We start from the raw sequence: 16500 nt of genomic DNA, 5'->3' as shown, positions 1-16500 counted from the left end.
TCCTCCGAGATGTTGATACTCAGAAACTTGAAGGTTTTCATGCTTTCCTTTGCTGACCCCTCAATGAGGACTGGAGTTTAACTTCCTGACTTCCCCTTTCTGAATTCCACAATTAATTCCCTAATCTGGATAACACTGAGTGCAAGGTTGTTGTTATAACACGACCCAACTAGGTGACTTATCTCACCCATGTGCTTCTTTATCACCAACTGGGATCCTGCCAACAACACTGGTGTCATTGGTGAATTTATAAATGGCGTCCGAAACGAGCTTAGCCACATGGTTATGAGTTTAGAAAGATTAGAGCAGTGGGCTAGACACACATCCATGAGATGTGCCCATGTTGCTTGTCTGTGAGGCGATGTTAATACAGATATGGATTGATGCTGGTCTCTTGATAAGGAAGTTGAGGATTCATTTGAAGAGGGACGTGTAGAGGCCCAGTTCTTAAAGCTCGTTGGTTAATACTGAGGAGATGATGGTGTTTATTGACAAGTTACAACAGCCCGATGTAAGTTTTGATGTTGTCTAGCTATTCCAAAGCAGAGTTCAGAGCCAGTGAGATTGTGTCTGCTGTAGACCTGTAGTGGCTTGAGCTTTACAAAAGCACATTTGAATAGATTAAAATTTTGACAGTTGGTTGTATTTAAATATTGCCCTATCCCATTTGTTTGAAATGGATTAGATCTGGTATTAATTTAAATAAATAAACAAAAATCCAGTATGCTGTTGTCCATTGTGTTTTGCTTTTAATTTGCCATCTCATTTCAACTAAGTGACAAGTAAGTACCTGCAGATGAAATACATTTTTGAGTCTCTGTTACATACCTGTGTTGATTCCTGCATGCTTCAGTAACTAATGAATGCGAACTGTTGCTCAACTGCAATCCAATTTTTACCTGATAAAACCTGACTTAACCTGATTAAATCAAGAACATGGGTCTTTATTTGGCGTTTATTTACATTGTAGCATAATCGCTGGGGACAGCTGCTACCCAAGAGAGTTTTATAATTTGTTTAGTTAAGATTGCAAGTGTTAGCTCTCTTCAATCATTCAGTAACAGATGTAGAACAGCCTGCTGCTAATCTGAAGGAACAGTCTTGGTCCTATGATCAATTTCAGTTGTGTTTTTTTACAATTCTTATTATCACTAAGAACATACAAATTAAGTCATATGCTCACAATTTCAAAGCCTTATTGGCTTTAACAGTTTGACTGAGATTTTCCTGAATAACATTTGCTACCACCTGACAAGAATTTGGTCATCACCTTTTGTGAGACACTCTGCAATTCATATTTGTACCTCTTCTGTGCAAGCCTTGATGAACATGAACAAGTTCAAGTTTATGGTCATTTGACTGTACATGCATGATGAAACAACTTGGTCCAGACCACATAAAACAAAATAAATTAATAAAATATAATTCAAAATGCACGTAGTGCACAACAGAGGTTAACAATGAACAGTAAAAAGCTCACTGTCCTAGTTTCGAGATCTTGGTGATGGAAGGGTGTTCATTAGTCTCAGAGCCTGAGGGAAGAAGCTGTTACCCAGTCTGGCAGCCTTAGTCTCAATAGACCTTGAATATCAGAGCTGCTGGTGCACAGAATCCTGGGTTGCGTTCCCTCTCTGAGTGAATATTAATCAGCTGCTACCCCAACGTCTGATCTCATTACTGACCATTTAGTGTTTTACCATCTGGAGTGCCAGCCATAGGTCTGAAACTGATCACCCATCTGTATTTTGTAGAAAACATTGAGAGCTAGTTATGTATGAAATTATATGGTTGACAACAGAGAGAGTTGACAGATAGTGCACAGCCTGGTATCTGGAGCTCTTCTCTTGGAGATATTGTCTTCAATCTGCTTATCTCCTTGTTGTGGTTTTTAAGCCTGAGTAAATATTTTGACTATATACACGTCTTTATCCTCCAATCCACAGACAATGTCCATTCAACCAATTTCTTATTTTCTATTTCATTTCAGTTATTTGGCCTCAATTTCTAAGAAAAGATGTAGTGTTATTGGAGAGGGTTCTGAGGAGGTTTACAGGAATGATCGTGGGAATGAAAGATTTAACATATGAGGACTGTATGCTGGCCCTGGGCCTGTACTCACTGGAGTTTAGAAGATTGAGAGGGGAATATTGAAAGGTCTAGATAGAGTGGATGTGAAGAGGATGTTTCCAACAGTGGGAGAGTCTATGACGAAATGGCACAACCACCACATAGAAAGACATTCATTTAGAACAGAGTTCTTTAACCAGAAGGTGGTGAATCTGTGGAATTCATTGCCACAGACAGATAAGGAGGCCAAGATGTTGGGTATATTTAAAGTGGAGGTTGAAATGTTCTTGATTTGTAAGGGTGTCAAAGGTTACAGGGAGAAGGCAGGCAAATGGGATTGAGAGGGGAAATAAATCAGCCATGATTGAATGGAGGAGCAGACTTAATGGACTAAGACCATAAGATATAATAGCAGAATTAGGCCATTTGGCCCATCACTTTTCAAAGGTGCTAGAGAATTAACTGTTGTCGATTTTGTATGTGGATGATCAATGTGGCAGCTCTTAAAAATAAGTGAGACAATACATGATGTGTAAAAGATATATTTAACATTTTTAATTAAGCTATGACAGGACTGGATAAATAAACATTTTGAACTAGCTGATTTCAGACTTATAAGACCATAAGGTACAGGAGCAGAAATGGGCCATTTGGCCCATTGAGTCTGCTCTGCCATTTCACTATGGCTGATCCAATTATCCTTTGAGCCCCAATCTCCTGCCTGCCTTTCACCCGTATCCCTTCATGCTCTATATAGACTTGGCCTCCACAGCTGCCTGTGGCAATAAATTCCACAGATTCACCACTCTTTGGCTAAAGAAATTCCCCCTCATCTCTGTCCTGAAATGAGTTCCCTCTATTCTGAGGTTGTGTCCTCTGATCTTAGACGCTCCCACCATAGTAAACATCCTCTCTTCATCCATCTTATCAAGGCATTTCACGAAACCATCAAATGCTCATTCAGGTCTTTATTCATAAGCAGGGAAAGCAATATAATCAATCCGTATTCTTGTTTACATTTATTGTGCCATCAAATCTATACATGGTATTTACAATGCATCAGTGTATTGATGTTTCATCTTTAAACAACACACCCATGTTCGTGGAGCTGTTACTCAGGACCCACCCTCTCAGCCTTCTGTGTGGCAGGTCATTCTCCACTTTACACCGAAATTCAATGCATCTCTCAGCACACATTCCTGCAGTCTTTAACAGAATACATTCTTTTTTTGGACTTGAAATGCCAACAATTCTTCTCCTCTCACAGATGCTGTTCAACCTGCTGATTTACTCCAGCTGACTGTTTGTTTCACTGGGTTTAGTTTACAAAAATGCCACAGTTACTCAAGATTGATGTTTTAGCTCCATCCAAGTCAGCACCTTGGTTTAACAATTCCCTTTTCACAAGAATCATCAAACTCATTTTTATTCCTTTTGCCCTGTAGATCTCCAGTCTCAATTGTTTATACCACTTTGTCTCCATGAAATTAATGACCATAACCATTTGGTCTGTCTTGTTTTGCTCGCAATCTCCATCATCAGGAAATGTATAAAGGCTTGACCCAAATGCAGCACAGCGGTGATGACCCAGCAGCGAGCACTCACTTTAATAATAAACTGTAAAATAACAAGCCTTGAGGGGCCACAAAACAGGAGAGAATGGAAACTTAACATGACATGCCAACAAGGTAACTGAAGGTGAGGAGCAACTGGTTGAGATTGGCTCAGTCGATGGGTGAACAAGGACTGTGGATGAGATCTGGGTATAAATAGGCTGCGAGTGACGAGTTGCAGATGAGTAGCAAGTGACTCCTGTTAGCTGGGTAGAGACTGGGAGATGTCTGCCTGTGTAGGCCTAACAGGAACTCCTCTCCTATGGTCAGCACCCGAGGGCCCAGGACGATCTATAAGTGTCTGGTTGAACTTTTTGATGAGCAATGGATCCAAGATCTCTCCTCCATGCCGTCCGCTTCCCTGTCAGAGATATGAATCCATTAACCAGGGGACTGCGTGCACTGAAGTACCTTCCACCATCCGGAGGTGAAGGTCCAGGTGGGTTCAGTGGTCCATGGACAACAGGCTTGAGATAGGACACATGGAAAGTAGTTGTGGTCCTGAGGGGTGGTGGCAGCTGGAGACTGTAAATGACTGGACTGATATAATGAGTGATCTTGAAGGGACCAATGATCTGGGATGAGAGCTTGCGGGAGTCGATGCACAGTGGGAGATCTTGGGTGGACAGCTAGACATGGTGGGTGTGCTGAATAGATATGAGGTTCTAGTGGTCAGTCCAGATCAGGAAGGGTTCAGTGTTTCCCATCAGCCAATGTCTCCATTCCTCCAAGACTCATTTAATGGTGAGTAGCTCCGTCCCCTACTTCATAATGGCGCCATCTAGAGTTGAATTTGCACAAGAAGAAGGCACAAGGGTCCATACGGTCCTAGCTTGGAGAGGCATCCATCTGTACAACAGAGGGGTTTGGATGGCGGAGATTGTGAGCAGTGGTGAAGTGTCTCTTGAGATCCTCAAAAGCGTAGTTCTTGGCTGGAGATTATCCGTGTGGTAGGTAATTTGGTGAGCGAGGTGAGAGAAGTGGCAATTTAGCTGTATTTCCTGATGAAATGATGGTAGAAGTTGGAGAAGGGCAAGCACTTTATGCAGTTCTGGGTAGGTCTGTAATCTAGTGTAGTTTTTGTGTTGTTTCATGTAGCACCATGGTTCTGAAAAACGTCTTTGTGTTGTTTTTACGTAGTTCAGTGTAGTTTTTGTATTGTTTCATGTAGCACCATGGTCCTGAAAAACGTCTGGTTTTTACTGTGTACTGTACCAGCAGTTATGGTCGAAATGACAATAAAAGGTGACTTGACTTGACTTGACTTGGCTTGAAATAGCACTGTAGCTTTTGAGGGAGTGCATTTGGGACCATTCAACTACAGCAGGTGCTTTCTCTGAATCCATGGTTTTGCCTTTGGGTGAAAGGATGTTACTCAGGAAGGAAGTGACTGGGGTGTGGAACAGGCATTTCTCTAACTTGCAGTACAGTTGGTTTTTGAGGAGATGCTGAAAAGCTGAAGGATGTGACAGATGTGGTCTTGGAAGCCCTTGGAGAAGATGATGATGTCATTGAGGTAGGCGAATACATACCTGTGTAGCATGTCTCAGAGGATCTCATGAATGAATGATTGGAGAAAAGCTGGACTGTTGCAAGTTCCCAAAGGCATCACCAAGTGAGTATTCATTGCGACCAAAGGGTGTTAGGAAAGCTGTCTTCCACTCATTCCCCTGGCAGATGTAGATCAGATTGTATGTGCTCTGTAGGTCCAATTTGGTGAAGATGTATGCCCTGCGGGGTGTTTTGAATGTGTTAGCCATCAAGGCAAGAGGGTAGTGATTCCTAATGGTGATTTTGTTGAGTCCACAGGAGTTGATGCAGGGATGGAGAACTCCATCTTTCTTTTTGAAATGGGAAAAATCCTGCACCAGATGGAGCCTAGAATGATTGAATGATGTAGTCATGCATGGCTTTGGTTTCAGGAAGGGAAAGGGAGAACAGACAACCTCAGGCAGGAGCAGTGCCTGGGAGAAGGTCGATCACGCATGGTGATCCGTGAGGCGGCACGGTGCTGGCTTTCCTTTTATTAAGGGCAAAGGCTAAGTCGTCAATTCCATCATTCAAGTCATTGACATATAACGTAAAAAGAATTGGTCCTAACTCAGACCCCTGTAGAACAGCACTAGTCACCTGCAGCCAGCCAGAAAAGTCTTCCTTTATTCCTACTCTTTGCCTCCTGCTAATCAACCACAGCTTTATCCATGCTAGAATCTTTTCTGCAATACCATTGGCTCATAGCTTGTTTGGCAGCCTCATGTGTGGCACCTTGTCAAAGGAATTCTGAAAATCCAAGTACAGAACATCAACTGATTCTCCTTTGTCTATCCTGCTTGTTATTTCTTCAAAGAATTCCAACTGATTGGCCAGGCAAGATTTTCCCTTGAGGAAACCATGCTGACTACAGACTATTTTATCATGTGCCTCCAAGTACCCTGAAACCTCATCCTTAATAATAACTTCCAACATCTTCCCAACCACTGAGGTCAGACTAGCTGGCCTAGTTTCCTTTCTTCTGCTTCTCTCCCTTCTTGAAGAGTGACGTGGCTTCTGGAACCATTCCAGAATCAAGTAATTCTTGAAAGATCATTGCTCATGCCTCCACAATCTCTTCAGCCACTTATTTCAAATTCCTCAGTGTACACCATCTGGTCTAGGTGGTTTATTTACCTTCAAACCTTTCAGTTTCCCAATACACTTCTCTCTAGTAATGGTAACTTCACACACCTCATGACCCCTGACACCTGGAACTTCCATCATATTGCTAGTGTCTTCCACAGTGGTAAGATTCACATGATTTCCTTGCAATTGAAGACTGATTCATTAACATTGCAAATACTGTAATTCTGACTAATAAGCAATACCATGCCCAATATTCTTGAGTTGATTACTGACTCAAGCATTCGAGTCCTCAGTTTTTACACTTTCAAAATGTACGTAAAAATGTCTCAGCCAGTTTTCTTTTGAGAGCCATATGACGTGTGTGCAACTGTAAGCATTCAAACTGTTCATCATTTTCAATATAAAGCTCATGAAATAGTCAAGAATTGAGAGTAAGGGACTTGATTTTAATTTACAGCTGTGATAACAGTATTTAATGATTTTTCTGCAGCCAATCACAGATTTTTTTGTGACAGTATGTTGTCTGTAAATTACACAGTGATTGATAAATATGTTAGACACAGCTTTTTTTTTCAAGAAAGTAGTAATCCCATGGTGGCGTCCTGTCATTGAGAGTGCCTCCTATGTTGAACAAGCAGGAGCTTGGTGAGTGGAAGTTCCTCACTTTGAAAAATTGATCAACAACCGAAATATTGACTTCCCCCTTCATATTTTTTTCTAGTCTCCCTACAAATAGCAACATCTGAACCATTCTTTCATCTTTTATGAAGTGAACATAACCAAGAAACAGAGTTGTTGCCTGGCAAAGTTGTCGCATCCAAATGTAGAGCAAATTCTGTTGTCCCAATGTGTCTTTCACATTCTCTGACATTTCATCTATTCGCCTTTGAACAGAGATGCTGCTGAGCAGAATCGCTTTAATTACTTGAGCTGGTGTCTTATTTAAAACCACACTCAGAACCTCCCTTACTGCTGGCATTATCAGTTCTTTTCCAATTGTATGGGGCTTTCCAGATTTAGCAATGAACGATGAAATGTATGAAGCATGCAGACTATTCGTGTTTTGTTCTGAAGTGCTAGCAAACATGCTTTGAAGTGTTTTCTATTTCTGAAAGTTTTTACAAAGTGATTGAAAGTAAGCCAAGTTCTTGTTTGCTTTATCAGAGTGTATTCTCTTTAGGTGTTCAAGGAGCCTGGACATTGCATCATTCCCTTATTTGAAAAGACTTTTTCACACTACAGACGTATTGGCTGCTGTGGGTTACTTGGTGCTGGTATAAATCCATATTTTAGACACACTACACTCTGCTGTCCACACTTCTTCATTTGGTCTTCTTCTGCCCATGTTTGTCATGGATTAGCAACTACAGTCAATCACCTGTTGTTTAAATCCAACCTCAAATACTGCGATCAATAAAGAGGAAATATTATGATGTCATCATAACTCAGGCAAAACCTGTCTGTCTGCCAAGAATGAAGAGGTACAGTGATATCTTGGTTTGGGCCATTTGCTAGAGAAGTGCAGTCAAGGCCAGTCAAAAGGGTACATTCTGAACTTTATCCCATTGAATGCCATATCCTAATTCACGGGAATTGTCGCACTATATAATTAGAATATGGGAATTCTACTAACTAATAGTAGTGAATAGCAATAATGCGTGGGACAGGCCCAGAAGTACCACAATTTCTTGGCTCCATCCCTCCCCCTCCTGTCTTCTCCTATCCAGCTCTTGGCTCCATCCCTCCCCCTCCTGTCTTCTCCTACCCAGCTCTTGGCTCCATCCTTCCCCCTCCTGTCTTCTCCTATCCAGCTCTTGGCTCCATCCCTCCCCTTCCTGTCTTCTCCTATCCAACTCTTGGCTGCATCCCTCCCCCTCCTGTCTTCTCCTATCATTTTGGATCTCCCCCTCCCCCTCCAACTTTCAAATCCCTTACTCACTCTTCCTTCACTTAGTCCTGACGAAGGGTCTCGGCCTGAAACGTCGACTGCACCTCTTCCTAGAGATGCTGCCTGGCCTGCTGCGTTCACCAGCAACTTTTATGTGTGTTGCACAATTTTTTCAGTCCAGATTTCTCATAATATGCCAAATACATAAGTTTTACATTTCTTTTCAACAAGTATAACGTGTTTCAAGCAAAGTCTAACAGTGGGTTAGCAAGAGATGAATTGATTATGTGATAATTTTGTAATCAAATATGAGGCATCATGGATCAAATGTTTATAATTAGTAATTCATTTCTTAAATTAAGCCTGTAATCCCTCAGCTGCCCCCCTTGCTACTGAGCACCTGCCAACACCTTCCCCTTTATCTATCACCACCCCCGGGGGCAATATCTCCCACTCTTGGAGCTACTGAGTTAAAGGGAACAAATGTGCTTACTGTAGATAAGTCCCAGACAGCTGTAGAATACATGGGGCAATAATAACACGAGAAACTTATTGAAATACTAGTTGCCCAATTTTGAAATGAAATTTACACCCCGTTCTATAATTTGACTGGTTAATCTATCTAACAACTCTGTTGCGTACATGAATGTGTCTCTGTTTTCAGGTGAGAGAGTGATTCAGAATGATTAAACTGTTACAGCTTTGGGTGTGTGCTTATTTAAACTTCAGTGCAGATTTCACAGTGCAAAAGTTAATGACAGATCTTTGAGCATGAGTCTTCGGTTTACCTCCGGAACTAAAGCTGAAGTAATTTGTTGTTGATTTTGAAGGTTATACGGGTGGGTGGAGACATGCATGGAAGGAAAGCAGTAAGAACTTGTATGGCAAAGTGCTGGTTAGTTATCTTGTTCTGTGCGATTAATAGGATTACATAGACGTTGCCTCATAAAAACTGGAAACTCTTATTTCCTTTGTCCATTTTGGAAATATCCTTGGTGATTGGTATAAAACTGGCAGCAACCTCCCTCTCTGAATGGGAAACAGCTATTGCTCCCAGATAATTTGACAAGTGATTTTTTTAAAACACAAACTTGCTAAATGATTCATTTTGGAAAAATTATGATATGTTAATACCTACCTGGTAATATGCCAGAAAACATGTTTTATAAGCCATTAGCAGTTATTTTCTAAATGGAAACACAATAGCAATAGTTTGCTATTCTTTATCATAGAAGTCTGCTTTTCTACTTGTTTCATGCTGGTTTAGAAATTGTGAAGTGCATTTACCATACGAAGTTGGACAAAGGTGACATGTCAGCTTAGAGGCAGAATCTAAACCATTTCACACACATAAGGGAATTCTATGAATTGAGTACTAAATAACTGGACTGATTCTAAGTTATTCTTCAGTTGTGGAATGAGACTGTGTGGATGCGAAGAATCTTATTTGTCTTTTAAAAAAAAATTCCACTTGCTTGACAGTACCCTGCAATATGCTTAGTCCTGAACACACAATCATAACTGGCCTCAGCAATGAACATTTGCTGTGCAGAATAGGTTTACGTAAAACTGCATGGGGTTTAAACGCGTAATAATATTTGACAAATGTGCTTGAACTGACAGTAGGTACAATATAATTTTATTAAAGATAAGAGACAGTGAAAGGAAAACAGCTTTAAGTACACTTGTGAAATGTTATTTTGTTTTAGTAGATTCTGATACATTTCATTTTCTTAGTATTAAGCATTTATTCATTCTTTTTATGGTGCAGGGACATGGCCCAAAATCTTGTGATTAGATGAGCATGCTCTTTCACAGGCTTGCAGGGGTTAAATGAATATTTCACATTAGCTTTAAACCTTCATAAATCTTTGTGATGAAGTTACACAAAAAGGTTCTGCATCACACTGAGTCTGATGCTTTGTGATGTCATTGCTAGAAACTCTATGCTGGCTGCTTTCTATTGTACAAATGTGTGTACTTGGTGTTTTGAAGGTCATTCAATTGATCAGTGCGATTGTTGGAATATTTGGCTTATGCAGTTCCTGTTATTCATTAGAAGAATAGTTGATCCACATTACCTTGGCAAATGAAAAGCACAATGGTGAATACACTGATTTTCCTTATTCATTCATTAGCTGGGGCAATCAGTGACAAGGCCAGCATTTTTTTAGCCTTACTTTATTGCCCTGCACTACAGTGTGGTTTGCTACCACTGTGAATCACTGTAGTTATGTTGATTGTGCTCATTTTGTGTTGTTGGGCAGGGAGCACCAATTGCTCCATCCAGTTGGTTAGATCATAAGAGCATAAGAAACAGGAGCAGCTCTTCCTTCAATTAGTCCTGACGAAGGGTCTCGGCCCGAGACGTGGACTGTACCTCTTCCTAGAGATGCTGCCTGGCCTGCTGCGTTCACCAGCAACTTTGATGTGTGTTGCTTTAATTTCCAGCATCTGAAGAATTCCTCGTGTTTATGTTCCTCAACATTAAAATCTTTATGTTGGATTTTTTTTAAAACTAAAATTAAGACTAAAAATCCTAATGGTCATTTTTGGCAAGCGCTCTGGAGGAATCACAAATGATTGGTTTGACTCCACTGAAGTTGAGTGACAGTGGGAGATTAAGAAGCTGCCACTGAAATTCCAGATGAATAATTGAATTTGATATACATGAGTTTATGTACATTCCATTATTAGGGTGTAAGCTTACTGATACTACACTCCCAGTAGGAGAATTTATTGGATGGAATCCAGATCAAGATGATATAGCAGGTGATCATAATTGGATTCCAGTGTTTTAGGTATTGCAAACATTTACAGTAGCAAATTGATGGTTGATGCATTCAGTGTATTCAATAAGAAATCACTAATTTACTGTAGAAGCGAGGAATGACACAAAAATAGGTTGTTAAATGGAGCAGTAGGTAAGAGACTGTTCTGTAAAGAGATCTCAGGATAATAGTTCAGTTTCAGCATCTACTTTGTTGTGATGGCCATAGATACGGAGGATATGAATGCCATGAAAATTACCTTTTCTGTAGCAGTGCAGCACGGTGCATTTCAAATATGACAAACGTAAATTATATAAACTAATTTAACATTAATCATACATAACTTACACAACAACATAGACAAAACTAAACATAATGATAGGAGTGCGCCAAGGGAAATTAATTCTGAATAGACTTAAGGTTTCTCAGATTGGCTCAAGAACCTGATAGCAATGAGGAAGAAGCTATTGTTGAACTTTGATAGCAGTGGCTCATGAATTCAGGCTCCTGTACCTCCTGTAATTGGACAAGAGCATGGCCCAGATTGGTGGGCGGGGGGGGACCTTCCTGAGGTATCATGTCTTATACCTCAATGGTATCATCCCCAATGGTGGGGAGATCTGAACACATGATGGAACATACGGTATATCAACCCCTGCATCATCTGTGAATTTCTTTATATTAAAAATATAAAAAGGTCTTCATAGGTAAGATTGTGGTCTCTACCTCATTCTTAGATCAATGTTGCCACTTGATCTCACTCACTACTTTTGTAACACTTGCCCCCTCTTTGGACCAATTACGTTGTACCATAGTTTAGGGAACCCATGCATAGTTAAGTCACTCAACATACTTCACACTTTTCTCTGACCACACTCCATATTTTTCTTCCCTTCCCAAACTTTCCATGGCAGACTTCAGAGACAGTCTAACAATGCTGACACATTTTCCATGGAACAGTTGGTGAGTGCTTATTTGTCATGAACCCAGCAGCAGCATTGTGTGGGTTGGGTTTTAACATTCCTTAAATACAGTAAACATTCCTTAAAGAAGGTTTGAAATGAAGTAGCTGAATTTTTTTCAGACTTCTGATTAGTACGAATAAACTCTTCTTAGGTTTCCAGTTGGGTATGGGTATCGATTATAACCGATGTTTTGATGATGAACTCTACCATCTTCATCAGGGATTGATGCCTGGGCATGTCTAGTCCGGTGGTATTTATACCCCCGTCACCCATCCCTCCTGATTAGTTAGTCCTCAGCCAATCAGGTTTCAGCTGTCCAACCTTCTTTACAATTGAATCCCAGTTCATACCTAGAGTGAGACCTTGGTCTTTGTTAAAATTCTTTTTCTCTGGTTTTATTTCAATGGCTTTCTTTATCAGGCGGTCCCAAAATCCATTGGCGTGGCACAATAGTTTAGTGCCATTGAAGTCAATCCTATGGCCATTGCAAATGTAGTGTCCTGCTACCGCCAATTTCTCTGGATAACCCAAATGGATACAGTTGATACAGTTCTGTGGTCTTTGATGTGGGTTTCCACCATGCGCCCCATCTGGCAGATATACACTGCTCTACATTCACAGGGATTCCTGTAAACGACAGCCGACCTGTGTCCCAGGTCATCTTTGACGGCATAAGCTATGATTTGAGCTTCCTTACAAGTTTGTGGATGGCATTAATCTGGTATTTCTTCAGGATCCTGGCAATCCTTCCAGAAACAGTGGCAATATCGGGAAGACTGGTGGTAGCAATGGGTTCCTCCTCATTGTTAGGTTTTCTGGTTTTTCCATTGGCCCTTTTGAGGGCCCGATTGATTTCCTATACCTTGTCGTCATTCTGTAGGAACGTTGTGTGTAATCATCTTATTTCCTTGTGGAGACTTTCTGGGTCTGAAATAGTTTTCACACAGTTAGTCAAAATAGAAGGAACTGCTCTACGTTGGGACGCATGATGGTGCCTGTTATTGTTGAGGTATGAGTCTGTGTGAGTAGGTATAAATACCACCGGACTACACATACCCTGCCAGCATCCCTGGTGAAGGTGACAGTTTGTCATCGAAACATCGGTTGATATAAGTACCCGGTTGGAAGCCTGAGAAGAGTTTGTTTGTCATACATACTGGGAAAGCACTAGATCCTTTTTCTAATTTGTAGTAAACAAATTGAAAGTAAACTTCCAACATATTTAAGGTTTTAATAGTCAATGTTCCATCTTATTCTTGGTTATATATCGATATTATTGGGTTTAGTGCCCTAATAGATCCTGAATATATGCTAATGTCAGGCTGTTAGCCAAACAGCTTAATGAGTAGGATCAGATGCTCTTTGATCCACTGAGTTCTTTCAGTTTACTCCTTTCCTCCTAACTCCAGCATTGTGTATGGGACTTTCAATTGGTCTTTTAAGAGATTCCTGGATAGGTACATGGAGCTTAGAAAAATAGAGGGCTATGGGTAATTTCTAAAGTTTGGCACAGCATTGTGGGCCAAAGGGCCTGTATTGTGCTGTAGGTTTTTCTATGTTAAACATGGCATCCTTTTTACAAACTAAAATGTATAGAGTCAAATTTCTATGCATTTTCTTTTAGTGTGGATTTTCTTAAAATTCCAAAGGTGCAATAATAGATGAGATTATTAAAAAAACCTGAGAAATTAAATTGCACATCTGATTCAGAGGCAGTGCCTTTTTATATCTTGCAATCACTGGTTTTGACACACAGTTGTGATGGTTGGGAATGTACGGAACTCAAATACTTTTCATATGTTCTGGAATATAGAAGACTGCTAATGACTCAGAGTAAAATGCTGCAGTTGTGTTGGCTGTTCTACCTTTCTCCTGTACTTTCATCATTTTCTTTCTGTTTCCTTTTCATCCTACTCTGAGACAGGTCAGCACCAGTCTTCTCATTGTTGTGTCTGAGGACCTTCCCATCGGGAAGTATGTATCAATAAACTATAACATTTCCAGTTACTGAGATACTGAGCTTGTCTGCTTTGCCCAGGGAAAGAAAAAAAAAACTCCATTTAAAAGCTAAAGTAGCCAAAATGCCAAATTAAGAAAGATCATTGACATAAAGTCAAGTGTTTTTTGCAGTTTGTTGAAGGAATCTGCTCAGTTTCCTGTGTAGGTGTCTTCTCTGTAGTTTTGGGGTTCACCAACAGACTATTTGCAATCATTTCCTTGTCTTCTTTCTGATGGATTATCAACGAGAAGACTTAGCATAGTTTTGTCAATTAACTCAATGCAAAAACTTTTAATTTTTCAAATGCAATTTTTAATCTATATTATAAATGCAGACACTATTCTGCTAATGGAAGTATCTGGCTCAAAGCCTTTGCCATTCTCTTGCATATCTTGTTGGCATTTCATGGTTTAGCCACGATAAGTTAAAATGTTTAGTTTATGAACAACAGCTTCCGTGAACTGCAAAAATCAAGATATTACTAGATTTTACCACTTCATTTCCAATAACCTTAACAGCACATTATTTTGAATCTTGAAGAAAACTAATCTCTTCATCATTGCTCCTGGTTTCTTCAATCAAAAACTTGTGAAGTGAGTTCACTTGCTCCGAATGCAACGTACTTCTCTATTGTGGTCTTTCAAAACTGTTTACATCACATTCCTGGTCATATTTCCTTCCATTACTTCACTTCTTCTCACCTCTTGGTTTTGAACTAAATCTTGTTTTCTGTTTCCCCAAAAGTATTGGTCCATAGTGTGGACAATAGGTGGAATGGGGATTACACATTGATTAACTCCCACAATGTAAGAAGACATCGTTTACCCTTGACATAGATAATGTGATTTTTAATATTGTGAAGGTACTAGCCTCCTATTTAGGTTCATCTTTTTATTTGTTTCTTATTTCGAGATAGAGCACAGAACAGGCCTTCTGGCTCAACTGAGCCGCTCTGTCCAGCAACCCACTGATTTAACACTAGCCTAATCACAGGACAATTTACAGCGGGCAATCCACCTACTAACGGGTAGGTCTTCGAATTGTGGAGAAAACAGGAGCAACCACAAACTGTTCCAGCTGCTACCATCTGGGAAACGGTACTGCAGCATAAAAGCCAGGACCAACTGGCTATGGGACAGCTTCTTCCACCAGGCCATCAGACTGCTTAACTCATGCTGACACAAATGTATTTCTATGCTATATTGACTGTCCTGTTGTACATACTACTTATTATAAATTACTATAAATTGCACATTGCAGATTTAGATGGAGACATAACGTAAAAATCAATTCAATTCCTGTCAAGGAAGCCTACACTCTTTATGGGAAGGATGTACACACTTTCTTACAGAGGACACAAACAAAATGCTGGAGGAACTCAACAAGTCATGCAGCGTCAGTAGAAATGAATAAACAGTTGACGGTTTGGGCTGAGAAGAGGATGCCGGAATTCAACCCCGAACTCCGACACCCCGGTGCACTGAGCTGCGATAGTATCATGCCACCAAGGCACCCTTACACAGATTGATGCTGACAGCATATGATGAATATTGAATAATCTTATTTCTCACCGATACTGAAGTAACATAAAATAAAATTTGCTGACTCAATTGAGTTTATACTCTCAGATTATGCAGACATATAATTGACATAGAACTAATGTGATGTTTCTGCTCTTGTATTTCAAGATACAATGGGAAGGTCAATGCTAGATTGCTTTTATTATGAAATTGTTAGTATGTGAGGTACCATGGAAACCACAACAGGTAGAAGATATGCTGTAATGTTACCTTTTGTCCACCAAGTATAATGACTTGCAGTTTTATACAGCAGTATCATTTGGTTTATTCCAGTAAGTCTGTCCAATGAGGCAGCGGTCAAACTGTTATTCAATGCTGAGTTCTGATTTCCCAGCAATTAACTGGCAAAGACTGTGGGCATTCTTGAATAACAGAAATTATAGCTTACGTGTGATCAAGAATTGTGTTGCTTCCATAAGAGCCTCAATGAGATAACATACTGTTCAGTAGAGTGTAAGGTGGATTTTTCCTCTGTGCTAAATTTGTAATTTTGCCACAGGATGGGAAAAATTAGGTAAGGCTCTCACTGCTGGCAATTATCTTTTGATTACCACTAAATACTGTCCAGGGTATGAGGACAGTTTCAATACCTCAACGACAAGTTATCCATCTACACTCGTGCAAAGAACGGACATTTAATCAGGGTTACTAAAGGGAACCCAAACCCATCTAATGTCATAACTGTCTTGGAATATAAGAGGAAGTATCCGCATCTCCTTCTGGTATATTTATGGCAGTAAGAATCATGATTTCTTTCAAAATAACATTGACAGTATCCTTCAAGAGTTATGGCATTAGGAAACAAAACAGAAGGAAGCTTAGTAGTGAGTGATTGTCCTCTGGATTTTGTGAAATTCTGTCGCTCTGCTGTGATGCCAGTTTAGTTGATTTTACCCATGTTTGTCTTATTTAATGATTAACTATTTTAAGCCTTTGCTTTAGAAGTTATTAGGCAAACGGACTGTATGAATTTCCTGATTATGTACTTCTGTTCATTC

The 16500-nt window shown here is 40.1% G+C and overlaps 1 protein-coding gene across 4 annotated transcripts in view; it reads left to right on the top strand.

Moving 5' to 3' along the window:
- myo1b (myosin IB) overlaps window positions 1-16500 on the top strand; it is a 274322-nt gene that overhangs the window by 83623 nt on the left and 174199 nt on the right. The window lies entirely within an intron of this gene.

Source organism: Mobula birostris, chromosome 6 (assembly GCF_030028105.1).
Source record: "Mobula birostris isolate sMobBir1 chromosome 6, sMobBir1.hap1, whole genome shotgun sequence".
NCBI classification, from domain to species: domain Eukaryota; kingdom Metazoa; phylum Chordata; class Chondrichthyes; order Myliobatiformes; family Myliobatidae; genus Mobula; species Mobula birostris.
Note: the sequence above shows the minus strand (reverse complement) of the source record. Positions and strands in the feature narration are given on the sequence as shown.